Source organism: Desmodus rotundus, chromosome 3 (genome assembly GCF_022682495.2).
Source record: "Desmodus rotundus isolate HL8 chromosome 3, HLdesRot8A.1, whole genome shotgun sequence".
In the NCBI taxonomy this organism is placed as follows: Eukaryota; Metazoa; Chordata; class Mammalia; order Chiroptera; family Phyllostomidae; genus Desmodus; species Desmodus rotundus.
In genome coordinates this window covers 100,514,221-100,535,788 of record NC_071389.1, presented here as the reverse complement: position 1 = coordinate 100,535,788, position 21,568 = coordinate 100,514,221, and the positions used below count along the sequence as shown (strand labels likewise).

Here is a 21,568-nt window from a genome sequence, read left to right as displayed (position 1 = left end):
CAATTCTGCTGCTGGGATTATACCTTAAGAACCCTGAAACACCAATCCAAAAGAACCTGTGCACCCCAATGTTCATAGCAGCACAATTTACAATAGCCAAGTACTGGAAGCAACCTAAGTGCCCATCAGCAAACGAGTGGATCCAAAAACTATGGTATATTTACACATTAAGTCTTCTTTACCTTTTTAGGCCACACACACACACACACACACACATATTCTCTTACTCTTTATTTCCTACTGTGCAAGTCAGATCAGGCTGTAATATTTGAAAAGACATTGCAAAATTTGTGCTCACTTCGGCAGCACATACACTAAAATTAGAATGCGACAGAGAAGATTAGCATGACCTCTGCACAAGGATGACTTGCAAATGCATGGGGGGTTCCATATTTTTGGTGGAGAAATTACCCAGAACAAACAAGTGAACATTAGCGAGAGAGAAGACTCGAAAACTAGGACACACAGAAGAACTATCTTCAACACAACCTGTCCACACCTGCATAACAATATACAAGATGTGATGGGCTGAGTGACCATCAGCTAACCAGCTGGAGGGAAGGATCCACCAAGAAATACCCCATGACAATAAAAATACAAATACATCCAGAGAGACAACATAAACGAGAGCCCAAGACCAGCAAGCTCAGGAGATCAAGGAGACTGCACTACTGAATCTCACAGGTCTCCTACCATAGAATTTCACACCACAAACCCAGAGAGTCAAAACAGATCAATTTAAGAAGCAGAGCCTACCAAGAAGAGTCTCACATACAATGGGAAGACCAAAAGAAAAATAAAACAAATGAAAGGAAAGGAGGAAGTCTCATAAAGAATGCTAAATGAAATAGAGGAAAGTCAATATCAGATATTGAGTTTAAAGCAATGGTTATAAGGAATTTCAATGAACTCACTGAGAATGACCAAAATCTACAGGGAAACTACAAGGAACTCACTGGAAAATATATCAGCATGAAAAAGGAAATAGAAACTATCAACAAGGGACAAGAGAAAACAAAGAATACAATTTCTGAATTGAAGAACATAGTAGAAGGAATCAAAAGCAGGCTCGATGAAGTATAGGATTGAATCAGCAAGCTGGAGGACAAGGTAGAAAAAAACACCCACAAAGAGCAAGAAAAGGAAAAGAGACTCAGAAAGAATGAACAGGTGTTAAAGGAAATGCAAGGCAACGTAAAAAGTAAAGATTTCCATATAATAGGACAAGAAAGAGAAGAAGAGCAAGGGATGGAAAAAGTAATGATAGAAAACTTCCCTAATATCATGAGAGAAAAAGTCATGCAAATTCAGGGAGCAGAGAGGGTCCCAATCAAGAGGAACCCAAAGTGGCCCACTTCAAGACACATCATAATTAAAATGGCAAAATTTGAAGACAAAGAGAGAATCTTAAAGGCAACATGGGAGAAACAGGAAGTAACATACAAGGTAGCCCCGATAAGGTTAGCAGTTGACTTTTTGATGGAAAAACTACAAGCAAGAAGTCATTGGCAAGGAATATCCAAGTAATGAAAAATAAAGGCCTGCAACCAAGATACTTCTAACCAGTAAGGCTGTCAATTAAAATGGAAGGCCAAATAAGGAGTTTCCCAGAGAAAAGAAACCTCAAAGAAAACACTTCCTCCAAACTGGCTCTGCAAGAGATGCAAAACGGTGTGCTTTATGAAAAGTGGGGGGTGAGAGAGTGAGAGAGAGGAATACAGGTAGCAAAAAATGGCAATGGATAAGTACCTATCAATAATAACCTTAACAGAAATGGATTAAATTCGCCAATCAAAAGGCACAGAATAAAGGAATGGATAAGAAAATATGACCCACACATATGCTGCCTACAAGAGATCCACCTCAGAACAAAAGACCTAAACAGAGTGTAAGTGAGGGGCTGGAAACAAATATTTCAAGCAAGTGGACAGGAAAAAAAAATGCTGAGGTAACAATACTCATATCAGAAAAAATAGACCTCAAAAAAGGGCCATAAAAAAAGACAGAGAAGGAAACTTCATAATACTCACGGGAAGATTCCATAAAGAAAACATAAACTTTGTAAATATATATGCACCCAACATAGGAGCACCGAAATACATGAAGAAAATCTTGGAGGACTTCAAGAAACATATTGACAGCAGCACAATTATAGTAGGGAATTTCAACACCCCATTTTCAAAAATGGATAGATATTACAAACAAAATATCAGCAAAGGTATTATGACATTGAACTATGCTCTAGATGAAATAGACTTAAGTGATTATATATATAGAGAGAGAGAGAGACAGAGAGAAAGAGAGACAGAGAGACAGAGACAGAGAGAAACAGAGAGAGCGCCTTTCATCCTAAAGAAGCAAAACACACATTCTTTTCAAATGCACCTGAAACATTTTCAAAGATAGACCACAAGAGAGGAACAAATCAAACCTCAACATAATTCAAGAAAATTGAAATCATATCCAGCATTTTCTATGACCACAAGGGACAGAAACGAGAAAACAAGCTCAAGGAAATAACTAAAAAAACCTCAAAATCATGGAAATTGAATAGCATGTTATTAAACAATATATGAGTGAAATAATGAGGTCAAGGAAGAAACCAAAAATTTTCTGGAAACAAATGAAAATCAACTCACAACAATCCAAAACTTATGGGACACAGAAAAGGCAGTCCTGAGAGGGAAGTTCATAGTAATACAGCCTAACTGAAAAAGATAGGAACATTTCAAATAAACAACCTAGCCCTACACCTATAAGAACTGGAGGGAAAATAATAGAGACATCCCAGAGCAAGTAGAAGGAAGGAAATGACCAAGATCAGAGCAGAATTAAATGACATAGAGACTAAAAGCACAATTCTAAGGACCAATAAATCCAGGAGCTGGTTCTTTGAAAAGATAAACAAAGTTGCAAGCCTTTAAGCAGACTTTGCAAGAAAAAAAAAGAGATAGGACCCAAATAAATACAATCAGAAATGAAGAGGAGAGATTACAACTGATACCACAGAAAAACAAAGGAATATAAGAAATTACTACATGGAACTATATACCGAGAAATTTGAAAACCTATGGGAAATGGACAAATTTCTAGAAAAATTATAATCTCCCAAAACTAAATGAAGAAGCAGAAACAGACCAATAACAGCTGATGAAATTGAGGCATTTTATCAAAAAACTCCCGACACACAAAAGCCCTGGACTGAATGGTTTCACAGGAGAATTCTACAAAGCACTTAAGGAAGAGCTATCCCATATCCTTCACAGACTATTCCAAAAAAATCCAAGAAGATGGAAGACTTCCAAATTCTTTTGATGAAGACAGCATCATTCTAAACACAAGTCTAGATAAAGACATAACAAAGAAAGAAAACTTCAGGTCTATGTCGCTGATGAACATAGATGCTAAAATCCTCAACAAAATATTGGCAAACCGCATCCAGCAATACATTAAAAAGATCATACACCATGACTAAGTGGGATTCATCCCAGGGATGCAAGGATGGTACAATATCCACAAATCAATAAATGTTATACTTCACATAAACCAAAGGGAAGACAAAAATCACATAATCATATCAATAGATGTGAAAATAGCATTTGATAAGGTACACCACCGACATATAATAAAAACACTCAGCAAAGTGGGAATAGAGGGAGCATTCCTCAATATAATAAAGGCCATATATGAGAGACCTACAGCCAACTTCATACTCAATGGACAAAAACTTAGAGCTTTCCCACTAAGATCAGGAACAAGACAAGGATGCCCTCTCTCACCACTCCTATTCAACATAGTATTGGAAGTCCTAGCCACAGCAATCAGACAAGAAAAAGAAACAAAAGCCATCCAAATTGGAAAGGAGGAAATGAAACTGTCACTGTTTGCAGATGACATGATAGTGTACCTAGAAAATCCTAGAGACTCTACCAAAAAACTACTTGACCTAATAAATGAGTCTGTCAAAACAGGTAGATACAAAGTCAATAATCAAAAACCAAGGCATTCCTGTATACCAACAATGAAACAGCAGAAAAAGATATCAGGAAAAAAATCCCATTTGATATAGCAACAAGAAAAATAAAGTACCTAGGAATAAACCTAACCAAGGCGGTGAAAGACCTGTACTCAGAAAACTACACAACACTGAAGAAAGAAATTAAGGAAGACACAAACAAATGGAAGCATGTACCATGCTCACGGATTGGAAGAATTAACATCATCAAAATGGCCATACTACCCAAAGCAATTTATAGATTCAATGCAATCCCTATAAAAGTACCCATGACATATTTCACAGATATATAACATACATTACAGAAACCTATATGGAACCATAAATGACCCCGAATAGCTGCAGCAATTTTGAGAAAGAAGAAGAAAACAGGAGGGATCAGAATACCTGATATCAAACTGTATTACAAGGCCACGGTAATCAAAACAGCCCGGTACTGGCATAAGAACAGGCACATAGACCAGTGGAACAGAACAGAGAGCCCAGAAATAAACCCAAGTCTTTACGGTCAATTAATATTTGACAAGGGAGGCAGGAGCATAAAATGGAGGAAAGATAGCCTCTTCAACAGATGGTGTTGGGAGATCTGGACAGCTATGTGCAAAAAAATGACACTTGATCACCAACTTACACCATACACAAAAATAAACTCAAGATGGATAAAATACTTAAATATAAGTTGTAACACCATAAAAGTCCTTGAGGAAAACATTGGCAGGAAAATCTCAGACATTCCACGCAGCAACATCCTCACAGACACATCCCCTAAAGCAAGGGACATAAAGGAAAGAATAAACAAATGGGACCTCATGAAAATAAAAAGCTTCTGCAAGGCTAAAGAAAACAGCACCAAATTACAAAGAGAACCAACAGTATGGGAAAACATATTTGCCAATGATACGTCAGAAAGGGGCCTGATCTACAAAATATATAAAGAACTCACACGACTCCACTCCAGGAAGTCAAAAAACCCAATTAAAAAATGGGCAAAGGACTTGAACAGACACTTCTCCAAGGAAGACATACAGAGGGCCCAGAGACATATGAAAAGATGCTCAGCATCACTAGGCATCAGAGATATGCAAATTAAAACCACAATGAGGTCAGGGTGGCCAACATAAACAAATTTACAAACAAATGTTGGAGAGGATGCGGAGAAAAGGGAACCCTAGTACATTGTTGGTGGGAATGCATACTGGTGAGGCCACTGTGGAAAACAATATGGATTTTCCTCAGAAAACTGAAAATGGAACTGCCCTTTGACCCAGGAGTTCTGCTGCTGGTATTATACCCTAAGAACCCTGAAACACCAATCCAAAATAACCTGTGCACCCCAGTGTTCATAGCAGCACAATTTACAATAGCCAAATACTGGAAGCAACCTAAGTGCCCATCAGCAAATGAGTGGATCCAAAAAGTGTGGTACATTTACACAGCGGAATTCTACGCAGCAGAGAGAAAGAAGGAGGTTATACCCTTTGCAACACCATGGATGGAAGTAGAGAGCATTATGCTAAATGAAATAAGGCATGTGGTGAGGGACAAATACTATATATCTCACCTTTAACTGTAACCTAATCAACAAAAAAAAAAAGCAAACAAAATATAACCAGAGACATTGAAATTAAGAGCAATGTAGCGATAGCCAGAGGGGTGTGGGGGGGATAGTGGGGAGAGGGTTCTACAGGAGCTACTGTAAAGAACACAAGGACAGAATCAAGGGGGAGGGTGGAGGTGCGGGAGGGAGGTGGTTTCTGCTGTGGTTTGGTGGAGGGATGGGTAGAAAGTGCAGACAATTGTAACTGAATAAAAATAAATTAATTAATTAAAAAAAACACCAGTAGAGAGTAATAAATCTTTTTATCTTGACTAATTTAATACACTACTAAATTCCCAAGTATTTTGGGGTCCAATTTGGGTTCCTATTATAATTAATATTAATAAAAATGTTCAATAAATGATAATAAATGTCTTACATTAGTTAAAAAAAGAATTGTGAAATGAGAAAATTCCTTAATATTCTGTTAATCTATGTCATAGCAAAAAAGTAAAACTGTTTTTGCCATAGGAAAAAAAATATATAACCAGAGACATTGGAGTTAAGAACAATCTAACGATAGCCATAGAGGAGTGGGGAGGGGACAGTGGGGAGAGGGGTTTACAGGAACTACTATAAAGGACACATGGACAAAATCAAGGGGGAGGGTGGAGGTAGGATGGGTTGTGGTTTTGGCAGGTGTGGGGTGAAAGGATGGGGAGAAAATGCAGACAACTGTAATAGAATAACAATAAAAATTTTAAAAAGACAGAAAAAAAGAAAATAGCATTAAAGTGAAAAGGGAACCCACTATATGGGAAAACATATTTACCAATGATTCCTTCGAGAAAGGTTTGATCTCCAAAATATATAAAGAACTCACACAACTACATTCCAGGAAGACAAAGACACCAATTAAAAAATTGGCAAAAGTCTTGAACAGACACTTCTCCAAGGAGGACATACAAAGGATCCAGAGGCATATGAAAAGATATTTAGCCTCACTAGCTATCAGAGAGATTCAAATTAAAATCACAATGAGATACCACTTCACACCAGTGAGAGGCGCCATCATAAACAAAACAAAAAACAAGTGTTGGAGAGGATGTGGAGAAAAAGGAACCCTAGTGTACTGTTGGTGGGAATGGAGACTGGTGCAGCCACTGTGGAAATCAATATGGAATTTTTGGAAAAGTAAAAATGGAACTGCCTTTTGACCTTGCAATTCCACTGCTGGGATTATATCCTAAGAACTCTGAAACACCAATCCATAAAGACCTAAGCACCCCAATGTGCATAGCAGCACAATTCGCAATAGCCAAGTACTGGAAACAACCTAAGTGCCCATCAGTAAATGAATGGATCAAAAAACTGTGGTACATTTACACAATGGAGTACCATGCAGCAGAAAGAAAGAAGGAGGTCCTATCTTTTGGGACTGCATGGATACAACTGGAGAGCATTATGCTAAGTGAAATAAGCCAGGCAGTGAAAGACAAATACCATATAATCTCACCTTTAATTGGAATCTATTTAACAAAACAAACAAGCAAGAAAATATAACCAGAGACATTGAAATTTAGAACAAATGGACAGTAACCAGAGGGGAGATGGGAGGGGATAATGGTGGGCAAAGTGTGAAAGGTTTTTGGGAACAACTATAAAGGACTCATGGACAAAACCAAGGTGGGGGTGGGATCAGGGGAGGGATGTGGTGATAGCTGGTGTAGGGGGGAGTGGAGGAGTAAGTGCAGACAACTGTACTTGAACAACAATGAAAGAATTAAAAAAGAAAAGACTTTGCAAAATTTCCAGAATAGCAGAGAGAGTAATTTATAACATGAATGGTATACAACTGGGTACCAGATTTGGTTCTCAGACCCTCAGACATCACTACCTCTTACAGGATCCTATGCAGGAAGTCTTATGGTGGAGCTCCAAGCCTACCTCCTGTGGCAGAGGTCAGTTCATCCCTCTGACCCTCTTTCTAGTTTCATGTCAGACCACATCTAGACTCTGGGGCCCAAAAGAAAGTTCATGATTATCTTCCAGACTAAAGCTTTCCTTGAAGATTCCACTTCTGATCTCAGCATCTTCTTTTTCTAGGACTGTCACTGAAATGACGGCTATTCCCTATAATAAAGAAATAACTCTATATTCCCAGGTCAGAGGACAAAGCCAAATTAGGGGACAGAAGTAAGAGCAGGGTCATGTCCCCCCTGCAATAGGATTTAATTTTTTCAGTTTCAAAGATGAGTGAATGAAGATCAGAAGGTTTAAACATTTCTTAAATCATATGGCTTATTAGTTCCAAAACCAGGATTTGAAGCCAGTGTTTACATGAGGAATTTCCAAATGCCAACTCACTTACATGAACCAAGCTCCCAGCCCAGAACTATTATGGAGCTTGCTAAGGTAGAGATAAGCTCCTGATCCTGTTTGGGAGGTATCTTTTAAGTAGTTTTGGGGTGAGTTTTAAAAAAAATATATATTTATTGATTATGCTATTACAGTTGTCCCATTTCCGCCCCTTCACTCCACTCCATCCTGCCCACTCCCTCCCTCCCACATTCCCCCCCTACAGTTCATGTCCATGGGCCATACATATAAGTTCTTTGGCTGCTACATTTCCTATACTATTCTTACGCTCCCCCTGTCTATTTTCTACCCACCATTTATGCTACTTATTCTCTGTACCCCCCTCTCTCCCCCTCCCACTCCCCTGTTGATAATCCTCCATGTGATCTCCATTCTGTGGTTCTGTTCTTGTTGTAGTTGTTGGCTTAGTTTGCTTTAGTTTTTGTTTTAGGTGTGGTTGTTAATAACTGTGAGTTTGCTGTCATTTTTACTGTTCATATTTTTTTAATTTTCTTTTTCTTAGGTAAATCCCTTTAACATTTCATATAATAAGGGCTTGGTGATGATAACCTCCTTGAACTTGACCTTATCTGAGATGCGCTTTATCTGTCCTTCCATTCTAAATGATATCTTTGCTGGATAGAGTAATCTTGGATGTAGGTCCTTGCCTTTAATGACTTCAAATACTTCTTTCTAGCCCCTTCTTGCCTGTAAGGTCTCTTTTGAGAAATCAGCTGACAGTCTTATGGGAACTGCTTTGTAAGTAATTGTGTCATTTTCTCTTGCTGCTTCTAAGATTCTCTCCTTCTCTTTAATCTTGGGTAATGTAATTATGATTTGCCTTGGTGTGTTCCTCCTTGGGTGCAGCTTCTTTGGGACTCTCTGAGCTTCCTGGACTTCCTGGAAGTCTATTTCCTTTGCCAGATTAGGGAAGTTCTCCTTCATTATTTGTTCAAATAAGTTTTCAATTTTTTGTTCTTCCTCTTCTCCTTCTAGTACCCCTATAATTCGGATATTGGAACGTTCAAAGATTTCCTGGAGGTTCCTAAGCCTCTCCTCACTTTTTTTGAATTCTTGTTTCTTCATTCTTTTCTGGTTGGATGTTTCTTTCTTTCTTCTCATACACACCATTGATTTGAGTCCCAGTTTCCTTCCTTCCCATCACTATTGGTTCCCTGTACATTTTACTTTGTTTCTCTTAGCATAGCCTTCATTTTTCCATCTAATTTGTGATCAAATTCAACCAATTCTGTGAGCATCCTGATTAGCAGTGTTTTGAACTGTGGATCTGATAGGTTGGCTATCTCTTCGTTGCTTAGTTGTATTTTTTCTGGAGCTTTGATCTGTTCTTCCATTTGGGCCATTTTTTTTTTTTTGTCTTGGCGCTCTTGTTATGCAAGGGGATGGAGCCTTGGGTGTTCACCAGGGTGGGGTAACACTGGTAGCTGCACTGTGATGCTGTACATCGGGGAGGGGCCAAGAGGGAGAAATGGTGCTTACTCCACTCTCTGCCAGATTTCAGTTACTCCCTCTGTTACCCACAATCAAATTGGGCCCCTCTGGTACTGATTCCCAAGTGGGTGGGCTCATGCATGCTCTAGGCTCCTGTGGGTCTCTCCAATGAACTCTCATGTAAGGCTGGGAGTTTCTCCGGCTGCTGCCTCAACCCCCACAGGTGTTTTCAATCATTGGTTTGAGGCTTTATTTCCCCGCACTGGAGCCCTGGGTTGTATGGCCTGCTTCACTCCCCCGCCATTCCTCCCGGTTTATATATGTGCGAATGTGGGGCCACAGGGTCTGCCAGCCACCACCTTGTGGGGTCTGCTAGCTGCAACCTGGCCTTCCCCGCTCCACAATCTGCCACCTCGCTGGGACCTCCAGCTGCCCCCTTGTTGCGAGTCCTCTCTGCCCCGGCTGCCCGTCTTTGCCCCTCTTACCTCAGGTCTGGATGAATGTTTCTTCTTTATCTCCTTGGTTGTCAGACTTCCATACAGTTCGATTTTCTGTCAGTTCTGGTTGTATTTTGTTTTTAAATTGTTGTTGTCCTTTTGGTTGTGCAAGGGGGCACAGTGTGTCTACCTAATCCTCCATCTTGGCCAGAAAATGTGGGGTGAGTCTTAAGGCTTTCAATTTTATTTTTAATAAACGACCAAGGTGATTTCAACTCACAGCAATATTTGGTGCTGCTGTTTTGTGCCACAGGGCACATTGACCTCAGACTCTTTAGAGTCTCTTTGCTCGCTTACTCCCCTACTGCAACACTACATGAATAATTCAAAAGGAGAGCTATAAGTCTTAAAATAAAATGAAACTCAATACTTGTTGAGGCAATACTTTGGAGGTTAGCTATATGAATATATTACCACTTCAGCTACAATCTCCACCAAAATTTGAGGTGTGTCTTCCATTACTACTTATTAAGTGATACTTGTTAGCAGGTCTTATAGGGAATATCATACAAGAATAATGCTATCCTCAGATTGCCTGAGATATCTGTGAGGGAGACCAACTTACATGTGTGAAACAATTCAAGAGGAATAAAAAGTGAATATGTAATAAATCATAAGTTATAGCAACAACTACCAGGTAGACTAGAAACAGTGAGAAGTGAAAAATTACAGGCAACAGGAGAAGCAGAAAAGGTTTTACAGTAGGAATGATGATTGAATTAAGTATGGAAGAATGTATTAGGCCCATAAAATCAGAGGTAGAGTGGAAAATCTAGGTGGTGGGAACAAGAGAAGCAAAGGTTCCTACTGTCATCATAAAGTACCTTGAAGGGTTAAAATGCTGTTATTTGTAACGGGCACTAATTTTGAACCATTAAAATATAATTTGAAAAAACAAAAACCCTAACACTATGTCATATGTATCAGTCTAAAAGTGTGTATGTGAGGGAGGTCTAATGGATGCTATCAGAAAGGAGGACAGGACAAGGGTAGGCAAGAGAGGTGATGAGAAGCATTGCTAAAGGGTGACAAGGCAGGCTGAGTCACTTTGAAACCCAGAGGAATGGGTTTTCAGCTGTTGGAATCCATGTTGGGGGGAGATGGGAAGGTAGAAGGCTGATCTCTGTGAGGGTGGAGCATAGTGGACATGATCTAGGATAGTTCTCCTGATTAATTGAGGAACAGCAATGACTTCACAAAACTTTTGGACCAATGACATGTTCTTTTTTGCCCCTTGGGTCATGTTGGTTTTGGAACTAAAACATTTATTTTACTCTTTTTTGAAAACAAACTTTACATCATTGATCTGCCTTTTAAAAATGTTTGCGTGAAATTCCTACTTCTGAGCCAGTGCCTATGACTCAGATGGTGTGCATTTCAAAATTCCCTCAACATAATTTTACATAAAAAAATCTCACATTGGGCCAAGTCTGTTGAAACCAACTGTCTTGTATCAGTAATATGTAGCTGGATTGATTCATGGTGCACATCTTCAAAGACCTGGATAATCCTCTTTGTTTGCAAACTCCTTATTAATGTAGAGATAAATGTTATAAATTGAACTTTTATATTATGAACTAAATTTTTGTCTTTAAAATTCATTTCCAGAATATTCAATAGCATGACTGTAATGCTGCATGGCACTTTCCCAATTGGACAAGGTTTGACATTTTTTTTTGTCTCCCTTTTATTTAAGCAAGCTGATAAACACTTAATAAGAACATGGAATTAATGGAAAGTTGCCAGAAGAGAATGGCATTCTACCAATGGAATTCCACTTCAGATGTTATGCTGGAAAGACATTCTTGTCTACTGCTCCTTTTACCTTTTGATGATGGCTTTAAAAACTGTGAAAACAGAGAAAGCCAAGTGTGTGGTCTTTGGCAATTTCATAATAGTCTGGGCAGGAGACAGAGCGGGTGGCTTTCTGGAAAAAATGATTAGTTTTTTCTTTACGATGACAGAAAACAATTGCAATTAAAAAATGCCAAATGCTCTGAAGCCTTCCCTTTTGGCAAATTGTTTAGGTAATCCCTTCTTCCAGGTGGTGCTTTCAATAAAGATATTGGAAAGCCACACCCCTAGAGATGTGCTAGGATGGAGTCATTGTCTCAGGAACCATGTAGAAATAGTAAGAGCAGGGTGAGAGGAAAACACTGAATTTTTCTTTAGGGAAATCTGCTCCTGATTTCCCAGAATGTGTTCACAAGTCTACATCTTTGGCTAATGAACAGATGGACTACCCGTGTGTTTCTCAATATAATTATTATTGTTTATCAGGCCCACCATAACTGGGATATCTCTCTATAGACAATCTATTGTTCCAAGCAACTGTTTTGAATTTTTAAAAAGGTTTTCTAAGATTGGTTTTTATCACACCATTTTGGTAGTTATTTGATCAACCTGGCCTGGAGCTGGAAACTTGCACCAGATCTCTCCCTCAGGGACAAACCTGATCTCTGTCTTTCTCCATGCTTCGGTTCCTTCATTTGCAACATGGAGCAGAAATGTAGCAGACACTGTGTTAGGCACTGGACTAATGCCTTTTTTGATGGGAAAGCTGAATCTATGGGGTCAATTCAGAGTTACTTTTGAGCATAGTGGTGGGCCTTGACATGCAAAGGTATAACAGGCTATCCAGATCCATGAGATCTCACAGTCCAGTGATGTACAGATGCTACACTGTTATGTCACCATGTGAGGTGAAACATTAAGATTATGCATAAGATGCTCTGTGATATTTGGGGGAATATATTTTGACCACTTTGGACCATTGCCATGGTTAACTGACATGTGCTGAGCACTGCATGTGTGCCTGGCCCAGCAAGACAAGACTGAAAATGCAGGTCGATCTAGGCAATCTGGTGACTATGTCCCATGTCACCAGATACTCCCATATCATGGGCACTCCCAGTTCAATCTCTTCAGCCTCATTACAGACAAAACCTTTTCTGTTGCAGAATTCATAGCTGTTTATTTCTTTTGTTCCCTAAAAGTAGCAGACTTCCAAAATTGGGCTTTCAATTCAGTTCTCCTAAGACTACTCAGGATGGAAATAGTTCCTGAAAGTGAATTTTGCTTAAGTGTTTAATTTTGGATGCCTGTTACCTGAAATTCTCATTCTTTGCACCTTCACAATTTGGTAATTTAGGGATATTCCTCAGTAGCTCTGGAAGTTGTGCAGCAAGTTAAACCATTTGTTCCTTTGCCTACCTAGGACCCATCACTCCTCACACATCAACACTTTGGCTTCTCTTGCTCTGATGGATAAAAACAAAGTGTGGTGATCAAGATCTGTTGAAGTAATCAAACTCACATAGCTCGTTTAGACAGGAACAGTGCTGACAATACAGAGACCAGTTCTCACAAGAAATCCCTTAGGTGCTACCCACTGCAATTGAGAATTGTTACCAAAACCCAAGTTCATGTGCCTGATGCTTCAAAAAGACAACACTCAAAATTTCAGAGTTTGGAATAAGTAAGTGTTTATGATCGAGAAGATGCCAACCAAGGATATGGGAGACCTAATGGACCACAGACCTATCTTGCTTGCTGGTCCAGGCCAAGGGCTTATTAGGGTTTTAGGAAGTGTGTGCAGAAGAGCTGGTTGTAAAGGAACATCAGCACTGGATTTTTCTGGACAACAGACCCTTTGCTTCTGAAAGGGTTCTGGTGTTCAAGTTCCAGTGATGTTTGGTTCTTTGGGTCCACGTGGGGTGGGTGTGACTATGGTTCCAGTTGCATCTGGAGGTCAAAGTTCTCTCCAATAAGTATACTTCTTCTGCATGACTTACTTTGGTTTATTGTCTCCGAAAAGCAACTCAGTATCTCATAAAGTAGGACCATTTGGAGCTAGCTCTGTTGTTACAGAACTTTGTGTCTGAGTACATGAAAGGTCCTAGGCTGTGAAGGTACTTCAGAAGAAATGATTGTGGCAGGAATGTTAACCTGAGACCTAGGCTGTGAAAAAAACAGCGGATTTGTGACTTACCTCTTATACTTAGAAGGGTGACTAAGGGAATGAGATTTGACCATCTGGGGTTGGCAGTGAAGGAAAGTGCTGCTGGTGAGCAGGGCGGCTATGGCCTTGTTTGATATGCACTAGTGTAGGACCATGACATACATCTCAAAGCCTGGAGGAAAGGCATAGTGTCTTTGAGAAGGGTTTTTTTTTTTTCATTTACTAAATGCTCCATTTTCAATTACAGTGTTTATAGACCTTGTCCTTAGCAAAGGCTGCCTTGATCCCAGCAACTGTAGGACATTTTTTGGTCTTTGAGATGTTGAATTTTTCTTGTTATATTTACTTTACTCCAGCTATTCTTATAATGATGGGCATGTTCTACTATGCCAGGTTCCTCATTTAAATCTGTGGTTGCTCAGTAATGTCCTTATAAAAAGTGACCACAAATGCTGGCTGGGTTGGGCCCTCACCCATCCTGGGCATTCAGGATCCCAGCCAGACATTGGGATTAGAGGACTGGTACAAATCACACCACCTCCCTTTCCACAATATTTTCATCAAACAAAAATACATTGAAAGTAAACATCGAAGGAAAGGTAATAAGTCAAGGTAATAAGAAAATGCTAAAAGTGCATGTTTGGAATAGGAGAGGCATACATTCTTCTCTGCCATGGTGAGATGCTAGTTTACAGGTTCACTGGGCTACATGGGTACATCAGAACCCCCTTTTTTTTTTAGTAAAATGACTGTTAGTATTTAATTTTTTGTATTTTAATATTTTGTATTGTTGTTCAATTAGAGTTGTCTGCATTTTCTCCCCACCCCTCCGCCCCACCCCTCCGCCCCACCCCTGCCAAACCCACCTCCCTCCCCTGCCTCCATCCTCCTCCTTGGTTTTGTCCATGTGTCCTTTATAGTAGTTCCTGAAAGCCCCTATCCCCACTATCCCCTCCCCACGCCCCTCTGGTTATTGTTGGATTGCTCTTAACTTCAATGTCTCTGGTTATATTTTATTTGCTTTTTTATTTTGTTGATTATGTTCCACTTAAAGGTGAGATCATATGGTATTTGTCCTTCACTGCCTGGCTTATTTCACTTAGCATAATGCTCTCCAGTTCCATCCATGCTGTTACAAAGGGTATAAACTCCTTCTTCCTCTCTGCTGCATAGAATTCCATTGTGTAAGTGTACCATGGTTTTTTGATCCACTAACTTGCTGATGGGCACTTAGGTTGCTTCCAGTACTGATACCTCAGACAAGAATCTGATCTCCAAAATATATAAAGAACTCACACAACTCCACTCCAGGAAGACAAACAACCCAATTAAAAAATGGGCAAAGGACTTGAACAGACACTTCTCCAAGGAAGACATACAGAGGACTCAGAAACATATGAAAAGATGCTCAGTATCACTAGCCATCAGAGATGCAAATTAAAACTACAATGAGATACCATCTCACACCAGTCAGAGTGGCCAACATAAACAAATCCACAAACAAATGTTGGAGAGGATACGGAGAAAAGGGAACCCTAGTACATTGTTGGTGGGAATGCAGACTGGTGAGGCCACTGTATAAAACAGTATGGAATTTCCTCAGAAAACTAAAAATGGAACTGCCCTTTGACCCAGCAATTCCACTGCTGGGATTATACCCTAAGAACCCAGAACCCTTTTCTTTAATCCCAAGTTTTAAAAATACCTCTCTTAACTATTTCACCCTCTTGGCATCACTGCAACACTACCAACACCACAAGGATCTGACAACCACATTTGCGATGCCACATAGTGACAGACCCAGCATGAGCAGGAGGGACACTTGCTGATGAGAAAACAGTGAGAACAACATCAGTAACAGCCTCCAGCAGAGAGCACAGAACCCAAGGCTCCGGACAGTCACTGAATATACATACAGTCTTCCCAGTGTGAACAAGATATTGGTCACTGGCCATGCTCCCCATCAACTGTGTCTGAGATTAGGGTCCAATTTATGGAAAATCCTGGAACACAGATCACATGCTTTTTCTCTGTGGTGACTCATTTGCCTTCTGGAAGTGCCTGACACAGATGTGTGTCTGTTTTTCTCCACCCATCGGCACTTGCTCTCAGAACAATTGCAATCATGTACTTTTGAAGTTACAGGTTACTCAAACTATTTGGTTTAAACCATTAAGAACATTCAGTTAATAGGGAAAAAAGTATAAAACAGTTTCTTTGACCATTATAGTGGGATGGTACAGGAGATTTGAAGCAGACTAGGGGTTAGGCATATCTCTGGCCCCTCCAATTTATTTCCTGAAATCTCCAAACAGTTTATTCCTTACTTTGCATATGAGTAAGTGTGGACCGACCCAGTTGTCTAGCTTCTTTCATGAGCAAAATTTTAGTGCGGTTAGGGGATGGAGAAAGAGCTATGACAGAACCCTGACAGAAGATACAGTGTTTTGGAAGCAGCAGATAGATTGTGTGGCCAAACGAATGCATCTTCTAATTCCATTTCCCCTGTCTGGAGTACCTATAACTGTAGTGCTCATGATTAAAGGTCTTATTCTTTTGGTAATATTTAGTCTTAGTCATTATGGCCAGAAGGGGCAATTTCACCCAAAAGGATTTTTAAATTTTATAAAATAGTCTTGTAAAACTGTTTGTTATATATTACAGTGCCCGGCACTTTCTTTTTTTGGTTTCCAAGACTGAAATTATTGAGTCTTTAATTTAAAAAAATTTAAAAAATAAATTTAATCCCTGAAAAAAAATTTAAAAAATATATTTGATTATGCTATTACAGGTATCTCATTTCCCCCCTATATTCACCTCTGCCCTGCACCTCCCACTCCCACCCACATTCCCCACCCTTTAGTTCATGTCCATGGGTTGTACATATAAGTTCTTTATCTTCTTCAATTCCTATACTATTCTTAACATCCCCCTGTCTATTTGACACCTACCATTTATGCTTCTTATTCCCTGTACCTTGTCCCCCAATCAACCTCTTCCCCCTCCCCACTGATGACCCCCCATGTGATTTCCATTTCTGTGATTCTGTTCTTGTTCTAGTTGTTTGCTTAGTTTGTTTTGTATTTTACATTCAGTTGTTGATAGTTCTGAGTTTGTTATTTTACTGTTCATATTTTTGATCATCTTCTTTTTCTTAGATAAGTCCCTTTAACATTTCATATGATAAGGGCGTGGTGATGATGAACTCCTTTAACTTGACCTTATCTGGGAAGTACTTTATCTGCCCTTCCATTCTAAATGATAACTTTACTGGATAGAGTAATCTTGGATGTAGGTCCTTGCCTTTCATGACTTTGAATACTTCTTTCCAGCCCCTCTTGCCTACAAGGTTTCTTTTGAAAAATCAACTGATGGTTTTATGGGAACTTCTTTGTAAGTAACTGTCTCCTTTTCTCTTGGTGCTTTTAAAATTCTCTCCTTCTCTTTACTCTTGGGTAATGTAATCATGAGTGCCTTGGTGTGTGCTTCCTTAGGTCCAACTTCTTTGGGACTCTCTGAGCTTCCTGGACTTCCTGGAAGTTTATTTCCCTTGCCAAATTAGGGCAGTTCTCCTTCATTATTTTTTCAAATAAATTTTCAATTTTTCACTCTTCCTCTTCTCCTTCTGGTACCCCCATGATTTGGATGTTGGAACATTTAAAGTTGTCCTGGAGGTTCCTAAGCCCCTCCTCATTTTTTTGAATTCTTGTTTCTTCATTCTGTTCTGGCTGAATGTTTATTTCCTCTATCTGGTTCAAGCCATTGATCTGAGTCCTATTTTCCTTCCCTTCACTGTTGGTTTCCTATATATTTTCCTTTATTTCACTTTGCATAGCCTCTTTTTTCCATCTATTTTTTGACCATAGTCAACCATTTCTGTAAGCATCCTGATTACCAGTGTTTTGAACTTTGTATCTGATAGGTTGGCTATCTCTTCACTGCTTAGTTCTAGTTTTGGAGCTTTGATCTATTCTTTCACTTGGGCCACATTGTTTTGTCTCCGCATGCCTGTTACACTGTAAGGGGCAGAGCCTTGGGTATTTCCCAGAATGGAGCAATGTGGTGCTGTATGTGTGGGAGGTGTCAGAGAGGGTACAATGCTGCTTGCTGGGCTATTAGAGGCTTTCAGTGTCTTCTCCCATTACCAACAAGAGACCCCCATTATCAAATTGGGCCCTTCTTGTGCTGGTTTCCGGGTGGGTGGGTATGTTCTAGGACCCTATGAGTCTCTCCAAGAAACTCTCCTGTGAGGCTGGGAGTTTCTCCTGTCACTGGAAGCCCTACAAGTTTTTACAGACAGTGGTTTTGAGGCTTTATTTCCTCACACTGGAACCCTGGGTTGTGGGGTCTGTCTTGCTCTTCTGTTGTTCCTCACAGTTTATCTATACACAAATATGGGGCCACCTGGTCCACCAGCCACCACCTTGCCATGCATCCTCTCTGCCCTGGCTGCCTGTCTCCGCCCCTCCTACCAATCTAGATGAACATTTCTTCTTTAACTCCCTTGGTTGTTGGACTTCCATACATTTCAATTTTCTGGCAGTTCTGATTATTTTTTGTTTTAAAATTTGTTGTTGTCGTTCTTTTGATTGTGCCAGGAGGGAAAGTGTATCTACCTATGCCTCCATCTTGGTTAGAAGTCAACTCTTTTGTACTTGTTGTTAAGTTATACTCTATTCTCATGTTTTATTTTCAGATTTTATTTATGTATTTTTAGAGTGAAGGGGAGGGAGGGAGAAAGAGATGGAGAGAAACATTTATCAGTTGCCTGTAGTACATGCCCCAACTGGGGACCGAACCTGCAATCCAGGCATATGCCCAGACAAGGAAATGAACTGGCAACCTTTCAGTTTGCAGGATGATGCCCAACCAATTGATCAACACTGGCCAGGGCTCTAGTCTCATGTTTTAATAGGGGATAAACCTATGATCAGCATTAATGACCTGCATTATATAAAATATAGTCTTAAGTTGCAGTGAATGTGGTTTTAAATGAATACAAATTATAGATGTTAGTTTCTCCTCTTCAACTCCCAGAGGGAAGTGCATTGTGCCTCAGGCTCAGTTTTTAGTTAAGCCTGCTTGAGTTTTCTGTCAGTAACCTGAGTTGTGTGTGGTGGCCTCTGGCTCTGGGGTGACCCATTTCACACACCAATGGAAGGTGTTGGAAATAATAATTTATAAGTTATTAAGCTTCTTTATTTCCTATACTATTCTTAACATATCCCTGGTTATTTTGTACCTATCAATAATTCTTCTTAATCCCTGCACCTTTTCCCCTATTCTCTCCCTTCCCACTATCAACTGATAACCCTCTAAATGATCTCTATACCTATGATTCTGTTCCTATTCTGGTTGTTTACCCATGCACATGAACTAAGGGGGTGTTGCTGGAGGGAAGAGGGTTACGGGGAAAGAGCTGTCAAAGGGGGAAAATTGTGACAACTGTAATAACATAATCAATAAAATATACTTTAAAAAATGAGAAGACACATAATCTGAGTCCTCCCCTAAATTCAGATTCATGGATCCATTTTCTTTTTTCTTTTTTGGTTCACAGGCCCGCGAGCATCAATTTATTTCCACGGAAAGTTAGGGCAGTGACTCTGTAGTTACTGCATCCCTTGATACCCCTTTTCTTTTTTTTTTTAATTTTTATTGTTATTCAATTACAGTTGTATGCCTTTTCTCCCCATCCCTCCACCCCACCCCACCCCAGCTGAACCCACCTCCCTCCCCACATCCACCCTTCCCTTTGATTTTGTCCATGTGTCCTTTATAGTAGTTCCTGTAATCGCCTCTTCCCACTGTTCCCACCCCACTCCTCCCTGGCTATTGTTAGATTGTTCTTAACTTCAATGTCTCTGGTTATATTTTGCTTTATTCTTCTATTGATTATGTTCCAGTTAAAGGTGAGATCATATGGTATTTCTCCCTCACCGTCTGGCTTATTTGATTTAGCACAATGCTTTCCAGTTCCATTAATGCTGTTGCAAAGGGTAGAAGCTCCTTCATTCTCTCTGCTGCGTAGAATTCCATTGTGTAAATATACCATGGTTTTTGGATTCACTCGTTTGCTGATGGGCGCTTAGGTTGCTTCCAGTATTTGGCTATTGTAAATTGTGCTGCTATGAACATTGGGGTGCACAGGTTCTTTTGGATTGGTGTTTCAGGGTTCTCAGGGTATAATCCCAGCAGCAGAATTGCTGGGTCAAAGGGCAGTTCCATTTTTAGTTTTCTGAGGAAAGTCCATACTGTTTTCCACAGTGGCCTCACCAGTCTGCATTCCCACCAACAGTGCACTAGGGTTCCCTTTACTCCGCATCCTCTCAAACATTTGTTTGTAAATTTGTTTATGCTGGCCACTCTGACTGGTGTGAGATGGTACTTCATTGTGGTTTTAATTTGCATCTCTCTGATGGCTAGCAATGTTCAGCATCTTCTCATATGTCTCTGGACCCTTTTTAATGTCCTCCTTAGAGAAGTGTCTGTTCAAGTCTTTCCCCATTTTTTAATTGTTTTTATTGTCTTCCTGGAGTGGAGTCATGTGAGTTCTTTATATATTTTAGAGATGAGGCCCTTCTCTGAGGTATCATTAACAAATATGTTTTCCCATACTGTTGGTTCTCTTTGTAATTTGGTGCTGTTTTCTTTAGCCATGCAGAAGCTTTTTATTTTGATGAGGTCCCATTTGTTTATTCTTTCCTTTATGTTCCTTGCTTGAGGGGACATGTCTATGAGGATGTTGCTGCGTGGAATGTCTGAGATTTTAGGGCCAATGTTTTCCTCAAGGACTTTTATGGTGTTACAACTAATATTTAAGGCTTTTATCCATCTTGAGTTTATTTTTGTGTATGGCGTAAGTTGGTGATCGAGTTTCATTTTTTTGCATGTACCTGACCAGATCTCCCAACACCATCTGTTGAAGAGGCTGTTTTTGCTCCATTTTATGCTCCTGCCTCCTTTCTCAAATATCAATTGACCGTAAAGGCTTGAGTTTATTTCTGGGCTCTCTGTTCTGTTCCATTGGTCTATTTCCCTGTTTTTATGCCAGTACCAGGCTGTTTTGATTACACTGGCCTTGTAATACAGTTTGATATCAGGTATTGTGATCCCTCCTGCTTTGTTCTTCTTTCTCAAAATTGCTGCAGCTATTCAGGGTCATTTATGGTTCCATATGAATTTCTGAAATGTTTGTTCTATATCTGTGAAATACATCATGGGTACTCTAATAGGGATTGCATTGAATCTATAAATCGCTTTGGGTAATATGGCCATTTTGATGATGTTAATTCTTCCAATCCATGAGCATGGTACATGCTTCCATTTGTTTGTGTCTTCCTTAATTTCTTTCTTCAGTGTTGTGTAGTTTTCTGAGTACAGGTCTTTTACCTCCTTGGTTAGGTTCATTCCTAGGTACTTTTTTTTTCTTGTTGCTATATGAAATGGATTTTTTTCCTGATTTCTGTTTCTGCAGTTTTGTTGGTGGTATACAGGAATGCCTTTGATTTCTGAGGATTGACTTTGTATCCAGCTGTTTTGCCAAATTCATTTATTAGGTGGAGTAGTTTTTCGGTGGAGTATAAGATTTTCCGTGTACACTATCATGTCACCTGCAAACAGTGACAGTTTCATTTCCTCCTTTCCAATTTGGATGCCTTTTATTTCTTTTTCTTGTCTGATTGCTGCGGCTACGACTTCCAATACTATGTTGAATAGGAGTGGTGAGAGAGGGCATCCTTTTCTTG

The 21,568-nt window shown here is 39.7% G+C and overlaps 1 non-coding gene across 1 annotated transcript; it reads left to right on the top strand.

Annotated features, from left to right (window-relative positions):
- The first annotated feature begins 290 nt into the window (after positions 1 to 290).
- On the top strand, positions 291 to 397 carry LOC112296233 (U6 spliceosomal RNA). Its single transcript, XR_002973860.2, has one exon. It is a non-coding gene; the product is annotated as a U6 spliceosomal RNA (small nuclear RNA).
- The last annotated feature ends 21,171 nt before the right edge of the window (positions 398 to 21,568 follow it).